At 43.9% G+C, this 22,261-nt stretch overlaps 1 long non-coding RNA gene across 1 annotated transcript in view; it reads left to right on the top strand.

Annotated features, from left to right (window-relative positions):
• Positions 1–1,491: 1,491 nt before the first annotated feature.
• The window catches only part of LOC149458158 (uncharacterized), a 127,957-nt gene continuing 107,187 nt past the window's right edge, over positions 1,492–22,261 (top strand). The window contains exon 1 of the long non-coding RNA XR_016313505.1: positions 1,492–1,562. This is a non-coding gene — a long non-coding RNA (uncharacterized LOC149458158). The remainder of the gene's footprint in view (positions 1,563–22,261) is intronic.

Here is a 22,261-nt window from a genome sequence, read left to right as displayed (position 1 = left end):
ACCAGACTGTTGTGAATAGCCTTGTACCATGTGACCTCTGTGATCATTCACAGATTTCACACGTAGTAAGCAATGATGTCACAAGTGACATCTTGCTTACTACTCTGCATGTGATCACTGATTGGCCAATCAGAGATCACATGATCGGGACCTCGCACAGAGGTCCTGTCCGACGATCGTTGTTCAACTGTGTCCGGAGGGCACAGCAGGCCCCGGATTGCAGTGCTGCGCACTCCCAGGGAGCGCGCACAAGCAGGGTGCAGGGAGGCCGTTTATAAATGGCCACCCGACCCTGCACTGCCACCGTCCGGCCGTTTATATACAACGGCCAGATGGGAAGTGGTTAAAGAAGTCTATCCTACTTCTACCTAGTAAACCGCCATTTATTTCCTCCATCGGCTCATCCCCCCCCCACAGCTATTACCTTTTGTATCACTCAACCCTTCCTCCTAGATTGTAAGCTCTAATGAGCAGGGCCCTCTGTCTCCTCTTGTACCAAATTGTATTGTAACTGTAATGTCTGCCTTCATTTTGTAAAGTGCTGAGCAAACCGTTGGCGCTGTATAAATCCTGTATATTAATAATAATAATAATAATAATAATAAAATGCATGAGTTAAACAAGTAGTGGTCCAGGGATGTGATATTTGAGGAATGTAAAAATATAATATGTAATTTGGAGTCCTTTCTGTTTGTATCAGTTCTCTCAACGGTAATGCAAATAAACCTAAATATGGAAAAAACACAGAATCATTGGGGTTGATTTCTTTAAAGTGTTACTAAACCCAGGACCCTGCATTCACTATATCTGGTCTCCCACAGTACACACAACATGGAAATATAATTATTTTAGTAAATATAAACTGCTAAATACCTTTTCTCATCAACAGTTGGAGCAGTCTTGTGACTTCTATCAGTGTTCAGCGGAGCACTGGTTAAAGCTTGTAGGAGGAGGGTTTTTTCTGCTCTAGGAGGATGCAGAATCCCTGACCTCTGTCTGGACAGTGCTGATTGGCCCTGTGCTGATCACATGCACTCTCCCAAGAGACAAAAAACTTCTCTAGCAATATTCATCAAACTGAGCATGTCTCCACATGATACGTCATATCAGGAGATAAGAGGGGGTACTGAAAGAAGGGGAGGATCAGAGAAGACAGGATCAATCCGCATTTTTACAGAGGATTAATCTCTTAGGTTCCACAGTGAGAATAACAAGCATGCTTTACTGCATATACAGACTGATTTTACTGTTGTGGGTTTAATAACACTTTAAAATATAACTTCTCGGGTGAACCAGAGGTTGTTGTTGATGTGTTTTTTTTTTTATTGTTCGAAGACATGTTTTGGGCTTTGTTCCTTTCCACCATTTCTGTTTACATCTGGTCGGGAAGGAATAAGATGTAAAAAGGAAAAAGTAACATATTGTCAAGATATCTTGGATCCTTGGGGTCTCTGTTTTGTTTGATTACCATTTCTGTTATTCTGTTTATTACAGGATCTGCGCATCCACGTTGTTCTATTTATGTGAAATCCTGCTGTTGCAGTAATGTCATTGTGGATTCTGTAAGTACTGTTCCATTTTCTCTATTATCTTGACAATAAAAGTTGTTTGGATAAAAAAAAAAAGTATAACTAAAGGCAAAGTTTTTTTAGTTTTGGATAGAGTGGAGAGGGATTAGAACCTCTGTCAGGTTTTTATTGCTGTCTGTGCCCCCTTTTGGGAGATTCACCCTCTCTACTAGTCCTGTTTACTGTTATCATCAAACGTGAAAGTAAAAGAAAATTTAACATTTTGGATTGTCCTGAGAAAAGTAATAGAGGGGAAATCTTCCAACGAGGACACTGGTGCTAGTGTCTTGGGGGGGGGTCCTCAAGGGGCTCCTTTAATTTGCAGGGATTTCCTTTCACTTCCTGTTTTGGCAATGGGACAATCTTCCAATGTGACATACATGGCAAAAAAAAAATTTTTTTTTACAGGGGATCTAACCCTCTATTACTCGAAAATGAAAAGAAAGTTTTTCCTATAATTACACTAAGGCAGTCTTTCTCAACCTTTTCAACATAGAGGGAGGAAACCTTGAAAGAACTTTTCAGTCTCAGGGAACCCCTGTTAAAAATGACTGTATCTACAACTCATGATACATTAGTGAGATGGTCAGTGGGAAGAATGTTTCTTACACTTGTGTATATACAAGCATATACATCATTTGCTGCAATAAACCTGCCATTCAATTCAAATATAACACAATGTACATGCATAGCAACGCTGTACATAAATTAAATTTCTGTCCTTTTTTCCACAAATAGAGCTTTCTTTCGGTGGTATTTGATCACCTGTGCATATTTGCACTATAAACCAAAAAAGACCGACAATTTAGAAAAAAATACTTTTTTGCTATAAAACATATGCAGTAAAAAGATTAGAAAAAAATCAAATTTTTTTTTAAATTTAGGCCAAAATATATTCTGCTACATGTATTTGCTAAAAAAATCTCAATACATGTAAATTAATTGGTTTACATGAAATTTATAGCGGCTACAAATGGCGGTATATATAATGGAATTTTTTTCTTTTGTATACTAGTAATGCCGATGATCAATGACACCAATACAGTGATCAGTTCTACTAAAAAGCACTGATACTGTACTAATGACACTGGGAAGGAAGGGGTTAACATTTGGGATGATCAAAGGGTTAACTGTGTGTTGTTTTACATCATGTGCTATGTGTGTTTTACTAGGGAAACATGCTGCTGTGCAGAGCAATACAAAGCAGCATGTCCTTGCTGGCAGGAGAGAGACCTGTGTTGTTTACACACAGGTCTCTTCCCTGTCAGTTTTACTCGGCGATCGCCGGGTGCCAGCGGGGAATCTCCGGTCAGGACTTGGTGATTGACATCCGTAGCCGCCAATGGAGGCGCGGGTAGGGTCTTCTACCCCTGAAAGGCAAATCGCATATATATATACATGATTTGCCGCCCTGTAGCAGTAGTTCTACATAGAGCGGTGGGCAAGCGCATAAGCAGTGAAAGTTTTTGCCTCTCAGGTAAGTTCCCACTGACATCATTGATCTTTTTAGCTATATGTAAGGGAGTAATTCCCCCCCAATGACCATAAGTGTAAGGAGCATTCTACCCACTGACCATCTCACTATTGTACCATGAGTTATAGGTATAGTCATTTTTAGCAGGGGTTCCCTGAGACTGAAAAGTTCTTTCAAGGGTTCCTCTGTGTTGAAAAGGTTGAGAAAGACTGCCTTAGTGTAATTATAGGAAAACATTTTCTTTTCATTTTCGAAAGAGAAGTAGAAGGTTAGAACCCCTGTAAAATGATTTTTTTTGCCATCTATGTCACATTGGGAAGATTTCCCTTTATTTCCTGTCCCATTGCCAAAACAGGAAGTGAAAGGAAATCACTGCAAATTAAGGGAACCCCTTGAGGACCCCCCCCAGGACACTAGCACCACTGTCCTCGTTAGAAGATTTCCCCTCTATTACTTTTCTGAGGATAATCCAAAATGTGAAATTTTCTATAGAGTAATAGAGGATTAGAACCCCTGTCAGTTTTTTTTTTTTCTGCCATGTGTGTCCCATTGGGAAGATTTCCCCTCACTTCGGCTAGGTTCACATATGTGCGGGTGGTGCCGCTGCGGATCTGCACAAAAATCTGTGCAGCCGTACCACCCACACAGAAGAATGCGGACCCGCGGGCTCGCCGCCCACACTGGAAATCGCAGCCGTACTGGGAACCGAGGTTCCCGACGGACTGCATTTTCTTCAGAAGTGTAGGGACTTCTTCCCTGCGTGTCCCGGAGCACGGGAGTCCATTCAAAGGAATGGGCTCTGGTGCCCGCGCAAAACACAGCCCACAGGAACTCGGAACCAGGGGTTACTGTCCCATTGCCAAAATAGGAAATGAAAGGAAATCCCTGCAAATTAAGGGAACCCCTTGAGCACCCCCCCCCCAGGACACTAGAACTAGTGTCCCCATTGGAAGATTTCTCCTATATTACTTTTCTGTGGACAACCCAAAATGTGAGATTTTATTTTTCTTTTGATACTATCTTCATTCAATATTTGACACTTATAAAGATATTTTGTATTTACCTAATTTAACTTAGTTGTTTTTGATACACCGCGGGTGTCCTGTGAAAACAGCTTCCCTTTGGCTGGTATTAAAGTCATGTTTTTTCTTTTCTATTAATACTGCTGCCAAAAGAAAGCTCTATCTGCCTAAAAAAAAAAAATGATAAAAATTTCATATGGGTACAGTGTTGCATGTCCGCGCAATTATCATTCAAAGTGTGACAGCGCTGGAAGCTGAAAATTGGCCTGGGCAGGAAGGGGGTGGAAGTTACCAGTGTTAAAGTGGTTAAATGATCCAGATTCACATAACCTGATTTTTCTAATACTGAAAGTATAAATAAATTTGTGAATCCCACATTTAAAGGATTAGTTCTCATAAAACAATTGTTTCCATTTTTGGTGAATGTCAGAGAGTTAAAGCAGAACTATACTCACCTCTGATCCCGCGATGTACTATCACGGAGCTCCCCGCCTGGCCGCTGATATCTTCGGGTGGGCAGCTTCTGGGTCCAAAACACCAGCCACTGCCATTGGCTGGGCAGGGATGACATCACTCCCATACATGTGCGGGAGTTCCGTCAAATTCGGAGTTGCTGGATTTGTGCAGTGAGCTGCACCTGCACAGCTCACTGTACAGGGCAAACAACCAGGTAGGTAGCTTTAATGCAGAAGAGGTAAAGCATGCCTCCTCTGCATTAAAAATCCTCCCTGTCTTTTCATTTTGAATCTTTACACAAAGTTCCACTTTAACTTATCAAAAGGTTTCTTATAATTTTAGGGGTTTTATTGGTGAGATCTCTTATGTTCCAGGTCTGTACTTCAGCTGTGGCCATTATAAGGAGCTCCTACTTTTATTACTTTTTAATTTATCTTATAATTTCAGTGTTGAAGATTTCTGTGCAGCCACATTTTAAAAAAGGTGCAGGGACCTTCTCCTTGCAGTAAACAAAGGTACAGCAGCCCATTCAAATGGGAGCCGCAAAGATGTGAACTGGGGCTAAAACTGAAATGTAATAGAGCATGAACATTCCCACTCCCAGCAGTCTGTTTAAAGTGGAGCTGCACCCAAAAGGAGAAGTTCCACTTTAAGGATTTGCCCTCCGCTCCCCGTTAAGGATTGGCACCTTTGGGGAGCGGGGGCATGGGAGCGGGTACCCAAAATTGACAGGTGCCCGCTCCCACTTTCGCTGCAATCGCCTAGGCCAGGGGTCTGGATTCCTCTCACTGATATAAACAATTAGGTACTATTCCTCCACCTAATACAAAGGATGGGGCACTATTCCTCCACCTAATACCAAGGATGGGGCACTATTCCTCCACCTAATATCAAGGATGGGGCACTATTCCTCCAACTAATACCAAAGATGGGGCACTATTCCTCCAACTAATACCAAGGATGGGGCACTATTCCTCCAACTAATACCAAGGATGGGGCACTATTCCGCCAACTAATACCAAGGATGGGGCACTATTCCTCCACCTAATACCAAGGATGGGGCACTATTCCTCCACCTAATACCAAGGATGGGGCACTATTCCTCCAACTAATACCAAGGATGGGGCACCATTCCTCCAACTAATAACAAGGATGGGGCACTATTCCTCCAACTAATACCAAGGATGGGGCACTATTCCTCCACCTAATACCAAGGATGGGGCACTATTCCTCCAACTAATACCAAAGATGGGGCATTATTCCTCCAACTAATACCAAGGATAGGGCACTATTCCTCCAACTAATACCAAGGATGGGGCACTATTCCTCCACCTAATACCAAGGATAGGGCACTATTCCTCCACCTAATACCAAGGATGGGGCACTATTCCTCCAACTAATACCAAGGATGGGGCACTATTCCTCCAACTAATACCAAGGATGGGGCACTATTCCTCCACCTAATACCAAGGATGGGGCACTATTCCTCCAACTAATACCAAGGATGGGGCACTATTCCTCCAACTAATACCAAGGATGGGGCACTATTCCTCCACCTAATACCAAGGATGGGGCACTATTCCTCCACCTAATACCAAGGATGGGGCACTCCCCAAAGGTGACAATCTTTAACAGGGAGCAGGGGCTTGGAAACGGGTACCCGAAATTGATAGGTACCCGCTCCCACTTCCACTGTGATCGCCTAGGCCAGGGGTCTGCAAACTTTCTAAACAAAGGGCCAGTTTACTGTCCTTCAGACTTTAGGAGGGCTGGAGTGCCCAGTGGGAGTAGAAAGTGTCTCAGCGTCAGTAGGATTTAAAAAAATGACAGTACTTATAGTCAGTGGAAGGCGGAATAGTGTACAGTCATTGGTATTAGTGGGAGGAATAGTGCCCATCATTGGTGTCAGTGAGAAGAATAGTGCCCCATCATTGGTGTCAGTGAGAAGAATAGTGCCCCATCATTGGTGTCAGTGAGAAGAATAGTGCCCCCTCATTGTTGTCAGTGGGATGAATAGTGCCCCATCATTAGTGACAGTGGGAGGAATCGTGTCCCATCATTGGCGTCAGTGGGAGGAATAGTGCCCCATCATTGGTGTCAGTGGGAGGAATAGTTCCCTCTCATTGGTGTCAGTGGGAGGAATAGTGCCCCATCATTGGTGTCTGTGGGATGAATAGTGCCCCATCATTGGTGACAGTGGGAGGAATCGTGTCCCATCATTGGTATCAGTGGGAAAAAACAGTGCCCCATCATTGGTGACACTGGGAGGAATCGTGCCCCATCATTTGTTTTAGTGGGAGGAATAGTGCCCCATCATTATTGTCAGGGGGAGGAATAGTGCCCCATCATTGTTGTCAGGGGGAGGAATAGTGCCCCATCATTGTTGTCAGTGGGATGAATAGTACCCCATCCTTGGTATTAGTTGGAGAAATAGTACCTAATTGTTTATATCAGTGGGAGGAATAGTGCCCCATCACTGGTGACAGTGGGAGGAATCGTGTCCCATCATTGGTATCAGTGGGAGGAATCGTGTCCCATCATTGGTGTTAGTGGGAGGAATAGCAAAGGGCCACATTTGGCCCACGGGCCGCAGTTTGGAGACCACTGGCCTAGGCGATCGGAAGTGGAAGTTGTCCTCCCCCCTCCCTCCCCGTAGTCTTCAAGGACAAGTGACAGGTCCCAGAAGACTACGGGACCATTTTCAAAGCGCAGCGCTACTCGTGCATACGCAATGAGCAGCTGGCTTTGACGTCGTAAGATGTCACAGCTTGGTGCCCACACTGAAGATGCCGGCACCAGCAACATAGGGAGGCTGGTGAAACTGGCTGTGGGAGGGACACCGCGGGTTCGAGGGACAGGTGAGTGTCTGTTTTTTAAAAGTCAACAGCAACAGTTTTTGTAGCTGCTGACTTATTTTTTTACATTTTCACTGGAACTCTGCTTTAAGGAAGTTAAAGTGTTACTAAACCCATGACCCCGCATTCACTATATCTGGTCTCCCACAGTACACAGAACATGGAAGTGCAATTATTTTAGTAAATATAAACTGCTAAATACCGTTTCTCATCAGCAGTTACAGCAGTCTTGTGACTTCTATCTTGTACAGCCCAGCACTAGCTAAAGCTTGTAGGAGTTTTCTTTCTGCTCTAGGACACAAACCCCCTGACCTCTGTCTGGACAGTGCTGATTGGCCCTGTGCTGATCACATGCACATAAAAAAAACCTCTATAGCAATAGACACCAAACCGAGCATGTGCATGCCTACGGTTCAGTCTGGAGATAACAGATGGTCACTTGAAAAAGGGGAGGAACAGAGAAGAAAGGATCAAACAGCCTTTTTACACAGAGGATTAACCCCTTAGGTTTCACAGCATTCTTTACTGCATATACAGGCTGATTTTACTGTTGTGGGTTTAGTAACACTTTAATGAAATGGCACGTTTCAATAACTACAAGACACAAGCAGGTAAAGATCTGCAGTGAAATTTCTTAAAATCTGTACAATGTATATAACTGGCCTGGAGAGGATTGCCTTTTCACACCAAATGATTAAATGTTTCTGGGAGGTGAAAAACGGGAAAATTCTTCCTATTATATTCCCTATACACTGCACCGCTTGATTTACCTGCAGATATTTTGATTTACAATTTCTCAAGAAAAAAAAGCGTGTTTCTTTATTTCTTTATCAGAAGTCTGTTGCTACATTATGGCTACCCATTATCATTCCTCAATCTAAGGCCCCTTTAACACATAGGGGTTTATTTACTAAAGCTGGAGAGTCCAAAATCAGACTCACTTCTGCATAGAAACCAATCAGCTTCCAGGTTTGATTGCCAAAGCTTCATTGAACAAGCTGAGGTTAGAAGCTGATTGGTTTCTATGCAGAAGGGAGTCTGATTTTGGACTCTCCAGCTTTAGTAAATAAACCCCATAGGGTCTGATCAGGACTGCCTATCAGTTTTTCAGGTGGACCTGATCGGACACTCCATTCACTCTATGGACCTGCAGATGTAAATGGACTTGTGTCCATTTACACCCACCTACCTCTAATCCAATCTGGTCTTCTACTATAATAAAAGGGAAGAGGTCTTGTCCCCTTCCATATAGGCCGATTGGAGGGAAGTCAGGTGTAAACAGACAGCAGCGGAGTCTGTTTACACCAAGCCGCCCATAGAGCAGACTGGGTCCTGTCCATATCTGCTCCGCATAAACCGAACAGACATGGACCTGTCATGCGGGGATCAGCTGACAGAACATAGCGGAGTCCACCCCATGTCAAAGGGTAATATGTAATATTTTAGACCCTAGAAAAACAGGCAGTTATACTTACTTTGCTGCTTTAATCACAGCATTATCTGTCCCTACTGCAGTCTTTCATTGTTATCATCAATAAAAAATGATTGACATCTAATCAAAATTCTAGCAAATGATCCACCTATCTATGCTTCATAATCATGGAAATCTTTTCCTTTTTTATTCATAACACTTCATGAAGGAATTGAGACATGCCTGCCTGTTGTAGTAGTATTATTAATAACATATTATAATGTAATACAAAAGAAGATATGAATACAAATTCCAGAATACAATAACCATCATGCGACCTGTAACAAAGTGCAACCAAACATACTAGAATATCCAGATTAACGTATGCATGACAGTTCAGAGGTCAACAAATTATCCAATTAAAAAATGAAATACGACTTTAGCTATATATCATGTATTTTTTCTTCAGGCACATTAAGGCTGGCTATAGATGGATCATTTTTTCTTAGCAGTCAGCGGGCTTATTAAAAAGAAAAAAAAAATGGTGGATGGAGGAATCCTCCCCCCTATGGTATTGTATTCTGACAACGGGGATTCCTCCACTCTCAGAAAACAATAATTAGTGCTGCAGATGACTGACTGCATGAGCTTATCGAATGAAAATGATCCAATATTCCTGTTCGAGAGAAGGCAATTATTAGACTTCTCTCCAGCGGAAACTGCCATAAATGGATTGAAATTCAGTCAATTTTTGATCCACATATGGCCAACTTAAATCTAAAACCAAAACCTTTTATTTAATTTTAGATTAGGAGACAGTAAAATCAGTTTTTGTTTTTTCATCTGTGTCTCTACAGGGAAATTTCTCTTCCTGTCCTGTAGACTCAATGGGAAGTGAGAGGATATATTTCCAATGTGAGGGAAATCTCTTTTTAGACTAATGTCTCCATTGAAAGATTTTCCATCTTTTCCTATCTTGATGGCAGCTCAAAATCTTGGATTTAGCCTCATTCCTGATGACATAGGTGATCAAGAAAATTAGAGACACGTATGTACATAACAGGGACGCAGACAGGGGTTCTATACATGAGTAGATCACAAACCCCAACGCACAAAGAAATATTAATCCTATATGTGATTAAGGTAAAGGTATGCTGCTGTGCACCAGTGTTAATACACCAATTAAAATTTCAGTGTTTTTGGTTTGATTATATTATTGAATTAAATTTATTATTATTATATTATTATTTTTTATGATATTTATTAAATTATAATTTATGATTTCGAGTTTCAAATTTTATCCTACCCGGGATGTTTACTAGACTCTTGTTCGTACAGATTTCAGTGAGTTATTCCTAAATATTACAGCCTACAATAAAAAACTACATATTTCCATGCAAAAAAATGGTACCGCTTTCAGCACAAAAAATCGGAAATAATCAGACCGCCGAGGAGGTTAATAGCCTTCATCGGCTCACACAGATCCACATATCCACAGTTCTATCCAGAGACCTCACAGTCTTGTGGTTAGCAGAGGATAACCATGCAGTTCCAAAAAATCAAAGATGGCCGTCTGGAACACACTCCTCAGCGTGCGTTCCACTAACCGGAAGTGACGTAGATTGTAAGGACAGCAGACCGGAAGTGCGTCGACGCATTTCGCACCACCCACAGGGCGTTCTCAAGACATCACTTCCAGTCATCAGCCAAAGTCAAAGACATATCACAAAATGAAACGAAGTGGATTTACCAAATGGGAACATTAATTCCTAAGGGGTTAAATGCAGAGATCGATATAAATTGCTTTTTATCCAATTGGTAAAGAATTAGATGTCCCATATATTTCATTATTATTTTTGCTGGTATTTTTTATTTTTATTTTATTTTTATTTTCATTTTTTATTTTCAATTTTTATTTAAATTTTTTTATTTTTTATTTGTATTTGTATTTTTTGGATTAGTATTATGGGTACATATATACTATATTGTGCCTACAAAGTATCAAGATGAAATGATATACCGTATTTGCCGGCGTATAAGACGACTGGGCGTATAAGACGACCCCCAACATTTCCACTCAAAATATAGAGTTTGTTATATACTCGCCGTATAAGACTACCCCCTCTTTCTTTTTGCTGGTGCCATGATAGGGTTGATAGGGGTTTGACTGCTGGACATTTTCTATGCTGTATTGTACTGTACAATGGTCCAGTACTGTGGTTGGCTGTTGGCTGTATACAAAGCCTGATTGGATTGGTCCCTGCTCCCTGTCTGCCCTCCCTGTCTCCCTGTCACTACCATGTCCCTGCATCTCCCTATAATTGGCACTAGTGCGCAAGTCCGCATGTGCGAGCCCTGCGTAGACAAGGGGCGGGCCGGAGCGCTGCTGCTTCCCGCCGAGCAGAACGGGCTGGTCACGCTGAAAAGGCTGGCACCCCTGTATCGCTGCTGATGCTCGCCGCAGCCACGCTGATGACCCGCCGCGGCTTTACTGGATACCGTGCGATACTTTATGGTATGTAGAATGAGGTGGGCGGGCACCGCGCAAGTATCGGAAGGCCACTATGGCAGCTATGTCTATTGCAACTGAAGTGCACCCGGCGTATAAGACGACCCCCCCACTTGGAGGCATGTTTTTCAGGGCAAAAAAGTCGTCTTATACGCCGGCAAATACGGTATGTGTATTCTGAATCTTTGTGGGGTTGTGGAAATTCCTCTATTTTTTAATTAATAGTATGGAACTATTGGGTAATTGTTTGTATGCTATTGTTCTAAGAGGAAATAGGTTAACCAATCTTGTATTAGATTTAACATTGGATTATTGAGTGTGAAGGGATCTCACACTGGTGAGCAGAGGATGATGGTTTAGGAGGAAGCGTCATCTAGGGAATTAGCATAATGAATGAGGGGAGGTGCCCTGGGCTGCATAAAATGCAGCTGATGACTGGAAGTGATGTCTTGAGAACGCCCTGTGGGTGGGGCATAACGCGTCGACGCACTTCCGGTTTTCCATCCTTACGATCTACGTCACGTCCGGTGAGTGGTGCGTTCCAGGCGGCCATCTTTGATTTTTTGGAACTGCATGGTTATCCTTTGCTAACCACAAGGCTGTGAGGTCTCTGGATAGAACTGTGGATATGTGGATCTGTGTGAGCCGATGAAGGCTATTAAACAAAAGGGGTTCTATACCCCTTACTACTCTATTCACATGTAAAAAAAAAGGTTTTGTCTTTAGTAATATATGACAGTGTGTCAACAGAATGTAATACTTTGATGTAAAAATTGTACTGTGATATTAACCACTTCAATACCGGGTACTTTCACCCCCTTCCTACCCAGGCCAATTTTCAACTTTCAGTGTTGTTGCACTTTGAATGACAATTGAACAGTCATGCAACAATGTACTCATATGAAATTGTTATAATTTTTTTGAGACAGATAGAGCTTTCTTTTGTTGGTATTTAATCAACACTGGGGTTTTAATTTTTTGCTATACAAACGGAAAATAAAAACAACTAACATTTTGGAAAAAAAAGAGTTTTTCTTAGTTTGTGTTATGAAATCTTGCAAATGAGTAATTTTTCTTCTTCACTGATATTCTCTGATGTGCACTGATAGGCTGCACTGATGATCACTGATGAGACTGCACTGATCAGCACTGATGAGGCAGCACAGGCCATGCCTGTGCGTCCTCTCCAGGGTCTCCTGCCCCGCCGACGATGTCATCCTATCAGCAGAGCAGGGGTGGGAGGAGCTGCAGATCTGCACAGAGAGCAGAGTCTTTTCATATTCACAAGCTTATCATCCACTTATCAATATGAACCAGATCTGCAGCTCCACCCGCCCCTGCTCTGCTGATAGGATGACATCATCTGCAGGGGCGGGAGACCCTGGAGAGGACACACAGGCTGAACCCTGCCTCTGCTCTGCTGAAGGTAGGAGTGTGCAGGGGAGGCAGAGAGGAAAAGGGAGCACTGTGATTAGAGAGAAAAGAGAAAAGGGCATAACTGCAAGGGGCACTATGATGAGGCACTGTGATACGAAGAGGACTGCACTGTAATCATTTCAGTAGCCCTTTAAATTACAGTGTGCAGGACCTAAGGACCTACTCTATGAATTTCTAATCCCTTCCAACCTCCCCTGCGAATGCCCACTAACCTCCCCCCACCCCGTATAAATTGGCTGGTCAGTCTAAAATGGCCAGGCCTATTTTTTATCCAAGTCCAGGCCTGCTGGGAAGGAAGGGGTTAACATCTAGGGTGATCAAAGGGTTAACAGTGTGCTGTGTGTGTTTTACATTGTGTGCATTCAGGGACTACACTATGCCTGACCATTGGCTGCAGAGCAACAACAAGTGACCTGTTGAGAGCTAGAAGAAATAGAGGTACAGAGAGAGTTCTGGTGGCCCCAAGAGTGTGTGTGAGAGAAATCTACTACAGAGAGAAATAGAGATCCCAGAGGGAGAGATAGGAGAGAGAGAAATAGAAGGAGAGAGAGAGAGAAGGAGAGAGAGGAGGAGAGAGAAGGAGAGAGAGGGGAGAAGAGAGAAGAGGAGAGAGAGGAAAAGAGAGAAGGAGAGAGAGGAGGAGAGATGAGACAGAGGAGAGAGAAACTGAGAAAGAAGGAGAGGAGAGATAGAGAAGGAGGGAGAGAAGGAAAGAGAGAGAGGAGAGAGAGATAGAAGAGAGATAGGGGGGAAAGAGAGAGAGGAGAGGAGAGAGATAGAAGGAGGGGGGAGAGAGGGGGGGGAGAGATAGAAGGGGAGAGAGAGGGAGAGAGAGAGAGAAGGAGAGATAGAAGGAGAGAAAGGAGAAAGAGAGAGAGAATGAGAGAACAAGAGAATGAGAGAGCAAGAGAAGGAGAGAGCAAGAGAATGAGAGGAGAGAGAGCAAGAGAAGAAGAGAGAGAGAGAGAGAGAGAGAGAAGGAGAGTGAAGGAGAGAGAGAGAAGAGGAGAGAGAAGTAGAGAGAAAGAGTGAAGGAGAGAGGAGAGTGTCAGGTAAAACAGAGAATGCCCAGGCGCACATTTATGCGCCAATGACAATTACCTATCAGCCGTGCCCGTGCGCATGTGCAGACTGGTGCCAGGTGGGCTATTTAAACCACCCCTGCACTGGGAGTCCTTGCCTTCTGGTCTACCACGTTCCATTGTCTGCTGTCTGTTGTATCCTGATCTTGTTGCCGATCTGACCTGTCTTGTCTTCGCTTGAACTCCACCTGCACTGACCTAGCTTACCCTTTGACTACTCCTCTGCCTGTTCCCTTGCTATCTGCCTATGGTTTCTGACTTCTGGCCTGAACTTCAACTATCTGCTTGCCTGCTCCCTGTACCTGATAGATCCCGACCCTGCTTGTCTGACTCTGCTTCTTCTCCAGTCTGTGCCTACCACTTGCTACCTACTGTCTGCAGTTACCGATGTCCTGCTAGAACCTACCAACCACTGCTCCTGCTAACCTGCATCCTCTGCTCACCTGCATTCGCAACTGACCTGCATCCTGGTCGTCCCAACTACCTACCTGTCAGGTGACATCACATTCTTGCCAGGCACTCGTGCCACTCCTGGCTCTCGTGCCTTCTGTTTGGTCTATCAGAGGCACTGAGGATGCCCTCATCTCCACGTCAGCCCCCCCCCCACCAGGTACGTGAGAGAGAGAAGGAGAGAGAGAATAGGAGAGAGAGAAGGAGAGAAGGGGAGAGAGAGAGAAGGAGAGAAGGGGAGAGAGAGAGAAGGAGACAGAGAGAGAAGGAGAGAGAGAGTAGGAGAGAGAGAAAAGGAAATAGATCAATATATAGAGAGAGAAGAATCCCATATATAAAGAGAGAGTGATCTACTTAGATACATCTGATATACAGAGTGCTTAAGAGAGGCGGGTGCTATGCAGCCATGCCTCGGCGTCCTCTCCTGGGTCTCCTGCCCCGCCGACGATGTCATTCTATCAGCAGAGCAGGGGTGGGAGGAGTTGCAGATCTGCACAGAGAGCGGGAGTCTTTTCATATTCACAAGCTTATCATCCACTTATCAATATGAACCAGATCTGCAGCTCCTCCCGCCCCTGCTCTGCTGATAGGATGACATCATCTGCAGGGGCGGGAGACCCTGGAGAGGACACACAGGCTGAACCCTGCCTCTGCTCTGCTGAAGGTAGGAGTGTGCAGGGGAGGCAGAGAGGAAAAGGGAGCACTGTGATTAGAGAGAAAAGAGGAAGGGGCATGACTGCAAGGGGCACTATGATGAGGCACTGTGATACGAAGAGGACTGCACTGTAATCATTTCAGTGGCCCTTTACATTACAGTGTGGAGGACCTAGGGACCTAATCTGTGAATATCTGCTGGTCAGTCTAAAATGCTTGGGCCTATTTTTTGTCCCAGTCCGGGCCTGCTGGGCAGGAAGGGGTTAACATCTGGGGCGATCAAAGGGTTATCAGTGTGCTGTGTGTTTTACGTTGTGTGCTTTGTGCATGCAGGGACCACACCACGCCCAGAGTGAGGACAAGTGATGAGGCACTGTGATACCAAGAGGACTACACTGTAATAATTTCAGTAGCCCTTTACATTACAGTGTGGAGGACCTAAGGACCTACTCCATGAATTTCCAATCCCTACCAACCTCCCCTGCGAATGCCCACTAACCCCCCCTGTAAAAATTGGCTGCTTAGTTTAAAAAGCTTTGCTTAAAATGTTTAAAACTTTTTGTCCCAGTCTGGGCCTGCGGGCCTGCTGGGCAGGAAGGGGTTAACATTTGGGGCAATCATAGGGTTAACAGTGTGCTGTGTGTGTTTTACATTATGTGCTGTGTGTGTTTTACTAGGGAGGCATGCTGTTTTGTATTTCTCTGCTGTGCAGAGAGAAACAAAGCAGCATGTCCACACTGACAGGACAGAGACCTGTGTTGTTTACATACTGGTCTCTCCCCTGTCAGCTTTGCCAACGATCGCCGAGACCCAGCCGGCACCCGGTGATTGACATCCTCAGCAGCCAATAGTGGTACGGGTAGGGTAGTGCGCATGCGCTCCCCCCACCCGGAAATGCAAATCACGTATGTTTACGTAATTTTTCGCAGCCATGCTGCCCTATAGCAGTACTTCTATTATAGGGCAGCAGGCAAGCGGGTAGTTGAATAAGCTGAGGTTAGAAGCTGATTGGCTACCATGCACAGATGCATGAGATTCTGAGTGAACCAGCTTTAGTAAATAGACCCCACAGTGTGAGGAAAAGACTGCTGATAACTGACAAGTCTGTTTACATGTGTTCAGCTGTGATTGGATACAGCTGATCGCATGGTAAAGGGCTGCTGTGAGTGGTCCTTTCCCTCAATCTGTGATCAGTTGTGTCCAAAAGACATAGCGATCATAGAGCACATCCAATGCGTGCCCCGGGGGCGCGCAGGGGATGGGTTCTGGGAGGACGACGATACCCTTCCAGAACTAGGCTTCCATGTTGTAGCTATCTTTTGACTATGGTGTGGTTGGGAAGCAGTTAAATCCACTTTCAACAGCTTTAATCCCTTACTGAGTAGGCAGCTTCTTAACCTTTTACTTGGCTATATTCCAGTTTAAGCAGGTGCCATGGCCACTCCCCCAGGTTTCCTGTTTTTGGATGGCTGCTTTCTCTTTCAGCATCCTATGGAACCACCCTTGCATGCAATGACTAGAGTCATGTCTGCCTGCACTGTGTGCATCAATAGGAACATGTAGCCCTATAGTCTAGTATGGCAAAGCATTCCCTTGCTCTTCCCTCCTCCTTCCCATCCTTTCTCCAAACTTACAATAAGTTGTAAACTGCAAGTGCTGGGTAAACATTTTAACAAATAGCTCACTGGGTAGCAGTGTAGTGCTGACCCAATAGGGGCTGCTATGGATATAGATAGGTTCTTTCCCAGATTAGTGCAAAGCAGCCAGGCACACATCAGCAGTCCATCCATACTGGCTCAATAAACAGTCTAGGGGTGTCTCTTTTTGTAAATTTATTTGTAGAAGAATTTAGGAAGGGGTCTGGGAGTGATGCAGGATACTCCAATAAATGATACAGGTTGTTAACAGAGGGCACTTCTTTCTTAATAGTAGCAATACTAATCACCGAGTAGTAGCAGTAGTAGCACACTAAAACAGCCCTTATGTGCCCAACTGGAGACAATGCAGCAAAATGTAGAGTAGCAGGAGATTGAAGTAATCCACAGTTCATGGCTGGGGACCATGAAACTTTAGCATAAATGAGGAGGGTCTACTCAGGGGATCCTAGAATGTACACAGTCCATGGGTGCAATCCCCAAAAGTCCAGCGTCCAGCCCAAGAGTACCCAAGGGCAAGCAGCCTCTCAAGCTCACAGATCCATTCCCACTCAGGTGTAAGACCCCCCTCTTCTGGGATTCAGCCTATTTAACAGGAACCCATCCACTATCTGGGCACACATCCTCAGGGATTGGATAGGCCCTATAAATATTCAGACCTGGTATTTCAATCCTCCCACCCTAATCTCCAAAAGCTTCAACTGGAATCGAGTAGGTAATCAAACTCCCAGCCTGTGGAGCCTCGAACAGACCAAACTAAATTTACCTAACAGCCTAGGCAGGAGGATGCTACATAAGGATAAAAAAGAAGCAATAAATTGTAGGATTTACAGGTTCAGAGCTATGAATGTAAGGACAAATGAGCTATTTAGATGACAATGTCATTGACAATGGTTGGGATGAATTAGTTGTTTGGTGATTTGCAGTTTTGGGAAAAGCATCTCTTTTTTGTGCTACAGGCGTCGCTGTGTCTGTTTGCACTCCTTTCTCTCCCTCTCCCACCCCCACCCCGACATCATTATTACCTTCTCTCCATTAATTTTATATTGGGTTGTGTGGGCAATAAAATGTCTTGTCAATGCCACTTACACTGCCATCATTCTTTTTTAATGATGAAGCTACTATTTTCTAAAAAAAAAAAAAATGCAGTACAGTAAATCCTTAAAACGAATATACATTGCATATATATATACATTTTATAATTAACCCATTGACATGGTATGAAGAGTAACAATGAGCACCTCATTAACTAAGACACTACACTAGCTACACAATGTTTTCTGGCAGTGCCAGAAAAATTATTCTGACATCAAGGAATCAGTGTTACTTTGCAGCCTACAATAACAGAACATTAAATTAGACATACAGAAGTGTGCAAAAGTTTCAGGCACAAAAATGCTGCAAAGCAAGAATGATTTCAAAAATATGTCATGAATACTTTTTATCAATCAAAAAACTTTTGTGGACCTACAGTAAATAGGACAAATAAAACAATAGTTGGTGTGACTACCATTTGCCTTTAATACAACAGTGATTTTCAATGCAGTGCTCAGAAAATGTCATCTAGTGCTCAGGGCGAAGAGGCCAAACTGCACCCCCCTCATTTGTGATGTGCACACCCATGCACCTTACCTATGCCTGATGTGCACACCAGATTGTACTACCCAAGTACAGAGTGCAGAGATCAGAAGTTTATAACATAAAAAGTGCAGGAGACAGGCGTGTGTAGCATACAGAGTGTAGGGGCAGGAGTGTGTAATTTATAGAGTGTAGGGGTCAGGAGTGTGTAGCATACAGAGTGTAGGGGCAGGAGTGTGTAGCATACAGAGTGTAGGGGCAAGAGTGTGTAACATACAGAGTGTAGGGGCAGGAGTGTGTAACATACAGAGTGTAGGGGTAGGAGTGTGTAACATACAGAGTATAGGGGCAGGAGTGTGTAACATACAGAGTGTAGGGGCAGGAGTGTGTAGCATACAGAGTGTAGGGGCAAGAGTGTGTAACATACAGAGTATAGGGGCAGGAGTGTGTAACATACAGTGTATAGGGGCAGGAGTGTGTAACATACAGAGTATAGGGGCAGGAGTGTGTAACATACAGAGTGTAGGGGCAAGATTGTGTAACATACAGAGTGTAGGGGCAGGAGTGTGTAACATACAGAGTGTAGGGGCAGGAGTGTGTAGCATACAGAGTGTAGGGGCAGGAATGTGTAACATACAGAGTGTATGGGCAGGAGTGTGTAACATACAGAGTGTAGGGGCAGGAATGTGTAATATACAGAGTATAGGGGCAGGAGTTTGTAACATACAGAGTGTAGGGGCAGGAGTGTGTAACATACAGAGTGTAGGGGCAGGAGTGTGTAAAATACAGAGTGTAGGGGCAGGAGTGTGTAAAATACAGAGTATAGGGGTAGGTGTCAGGAATGGACTAGCCAGCAATGGTGGGACTCACCTGCCTTTTGATCTGCAGTACCAGGGCTGGCCAGCGGATGCTCCCAGCAATCAGAGACTCAACTTTGCAGCCAGCTAACACCTGGAACTGATTATGCTGGGGTATTTAAGGGATGGCCAGACTTGCAGACTCTGCCTTGGTGTTGTGTTTCTCTTGGGCCCTGTATCCTGTTCCTGCTCTCTGTTCCTGTCTGATTCTCTGCTACCTGTTCTGATCCCTGGCTTGTCTGACCATCCCTCTGCCTGACCCTCTGTACTACGCTGCCTGCTACCTGTTCTGATCCCTGGCTTGTGACCCTGACCATCCCTCTGCCTGACCCTCTGTACTACGCTGCTAGCTACCTGCTGAACCTGGCCTGTGACCCCGACCAATCTCCGCTTGCTCCCCCTGTACCTACCTGCCCTATTGATATTGACCCGGCCTGCCTGACGACACTTGCTTGTATGTACTGTTATCTGTGGGTGGTTGGTTTGTTTGCACTGTATTATGTTTAGTATTGCACTGCGTTTATGTTTGTATTGTTAGTGTTAATAAATTATATTGTTTATCACATATCTGAAGTCTGCGTTTCCCTGCATCAGTCACACACCTCTGGTCACACCTGGGAGCCCTGACAGTAGGAGTGTGTAACATACAGTGTAGGGGTAGGAGTGTGTAACATACAGAGTGCAGGGGTCAGAAGTGTGTAACATACAGAGTGCAGGGGTCAGACGTGTGTAAGATACAGAATATAGGAGTCAGGAGTGTGAAACAGACAGAGTTCAGGGGTCAGGAGTGTGCAATCTACTGAATGTAGGAGTCAGAGATGGACAATGTACAGAGTACAGGGGTCAGAAGTATGAAACATACAGAGTACAAGGGTGAGAAGTGTGCAGAGTGCAGGGATCAGGAATAGGCAACCTACAGAGTGTAGGGGTCAGGAATAACAGTAAGATACAAAGTGCAGGATCAGGAATAACAGTAACATACAAAGTGCAGGATTCAGGAGTAACAGTAATGTAGAGTACAGCAAACAGAAACCGGCTACCAGGAGTATATACACCCTAGTGCAAAGCACCCCCTTTGATTGATTCCACCCCCTTTATTTATATATTCATATCACAGCAGTTTCCCCATAAGGCATTTTGACACACATATACACCCACATACATACACACACTCATACCCACATACAAATATCCACACACCCACAAATATACAGTTGCAAGAAAAAGTATGTGAACCCCTTGGGATTACGTGGAGTTTTGCATGAATTGGATATAAAATGTGCTCTGAATGTCATCTAAGTTACAACAATAGAAGAACACAGTCTGCTGAACATAATACTACACAAACATTAGATGTTGCCATGGTTTAATTGCACATAACATGTAAACATTCACAGTGCAGGGAGGAAAAAGTATGTGAGGCCCTAGCTTAATGACTTCTCCCAGAGCTAATTGGAGCCAGGAGTGAGCCAACCTTGACTCCAATCAGTGTGATGATATTGGATGTGTTGCTGACAGCTGTCCTGCCCTTAAAAAACACACACCTGTTTTGGGTTTACTGGTTTCAAGAAGCACTGTCTGATGTGAACCATGCCTCGCAGAAAAGAGCTCTCAGAAGACCTACGATCAAGAATTGTTGACTTGCATGAAGCTGGAAAGGGTTACAAAAGTATCTCCAAATGTCTTGATGTTCATGTGTCCATGGTAAGACAGACTGTCTACAAATGGAGAAAGTTTAGCACTGTTGCTACTCTCCCTAGGCGTGGTCATCCTGTAAAAATGACTGCAAGAGCACAGCGCAGAATGCTGCATGAGGTAAAGAAGAATCCCAGAGTGTCAGCTAAAAACCTACAGAAATCTCTGGCACATGCTAACATTTTTGTTGACACATCTACAGAAATCTCTGGCACATGCTAACATTTTTGTTGACACATCTACAATAAGGAAAACATTAAACAAGAATGGAGTACATGGGAGGACACCACGGAGGAAGCCATTGCTGTCCAAAAAGAATATTGCAGCACGTTTGAAGTTTGCAAAAAAGCACCTGGATGTTCCACAGCACTACTGGCAAAATATATGGACAGATGAAACCAAGATTGAGTTGTTTGGGAAGAACACACAACACTATATGTGGAGAAAAAAAGGCAGCACACCAACATCAAAACCTCATCCCCACTGTAAAACATGGCGGAGGGAGCATCATGGTTTGGGGCTGCTCTGCTGCCTCAGGGCCTGGACGGATTGTTGTCATTGATGGGAAAATGAATTCCAGAGTTTATCAAGACATTTTGCAGGAAAACGTACTACCATCTGTCTGCCAACTGAAGCTCCGCAGAGGATGGGTGATGCAACAGGACAATGACCCAAAGCATACAAGTAATTCAACAAAACAATGTCTGCAACAGCACAGAATACGCCTTCTGGAGTGGCCCAGTCAGAGTCCTGACCTCAACCCGATTGAAATGCTGTGGCATGACCTTAAGAGAGCAATTCACACCAGACATCCCAAGAATATTGCTACACTGAAATAGTTTTGTGAAGAGGAGTGGTCCAAAATTACTCCAGATCATTGTGCAGGTCTGATCTGCAACTACAGGAAACGTTTGGTTGAGGTTATTGCTGCCAAAGGAGGGTCAACCAGTTATTAAGTCCAAAGGTTCACATACTTTTTCCTCCCTGCACTGTGAATGTTTACATGTTATGTGCAATTAAACCATGGCAACATCTAATGTTTGTGTAGTATTATGTTCAGCAGACTGTGTTCTTCTATTGTTGTGACTTAGATGACGTACAGAGCACATTTTATGCCCAATTCATGCAAAACTCCACGTAATCCCAAGAGGTTCACATACTTTTTCTTGCAACTGTATATGTCCCCTTATACATACAGTATATGCATAGAGTATAGAACTTTTTCTGACCAATTTTATTTAAACAGATCTTATTTGACACCTGACCTCTCTGCACTATTTGTGCCCCTCTTGGAACCTCATTTATGGAAGTTTGGGGGGCTTGGGTACTGGGGATGATATGTCTATTTGTCCTAAATTGCTGGTCACAAACAACAGTTATTGTTTTGTGTTCTTTTTTTGTTTTATTGTATGTTGTTAGGTTTGTGGGCTTAAACCCTGACTGTAAACTTTCTTTGTTCTCACTAAGATACCACTGCGTGGGTTAGTGCCTGAGGATGTAAATGTTCATGTTAAGTGTATTTCTCTTGAAAAACAATAAAAAGAAATTAAAAAAATAG

The sequence above is a fragment of the Staurois parvus genome, unplaced genomic scaffold (genome assembly GCF_062004578.1).
Source record: "Staurois parvus isolate SC_StPar_1 unplaced genomic scaffold, SC_StPar_1.0 ptg000293l, whole genome shotgun sequence".
NCBI classification, from domain to species: Eukaryota; Metazoa; Chordata; class Amphibia; order Anura; family Ranidae; genus Staurois; species Staurois parvus.
Note: the sequence above shows the minus strand (reverse complement) of the source record. Positions and strands in the feature narration are given on the sequence as shown.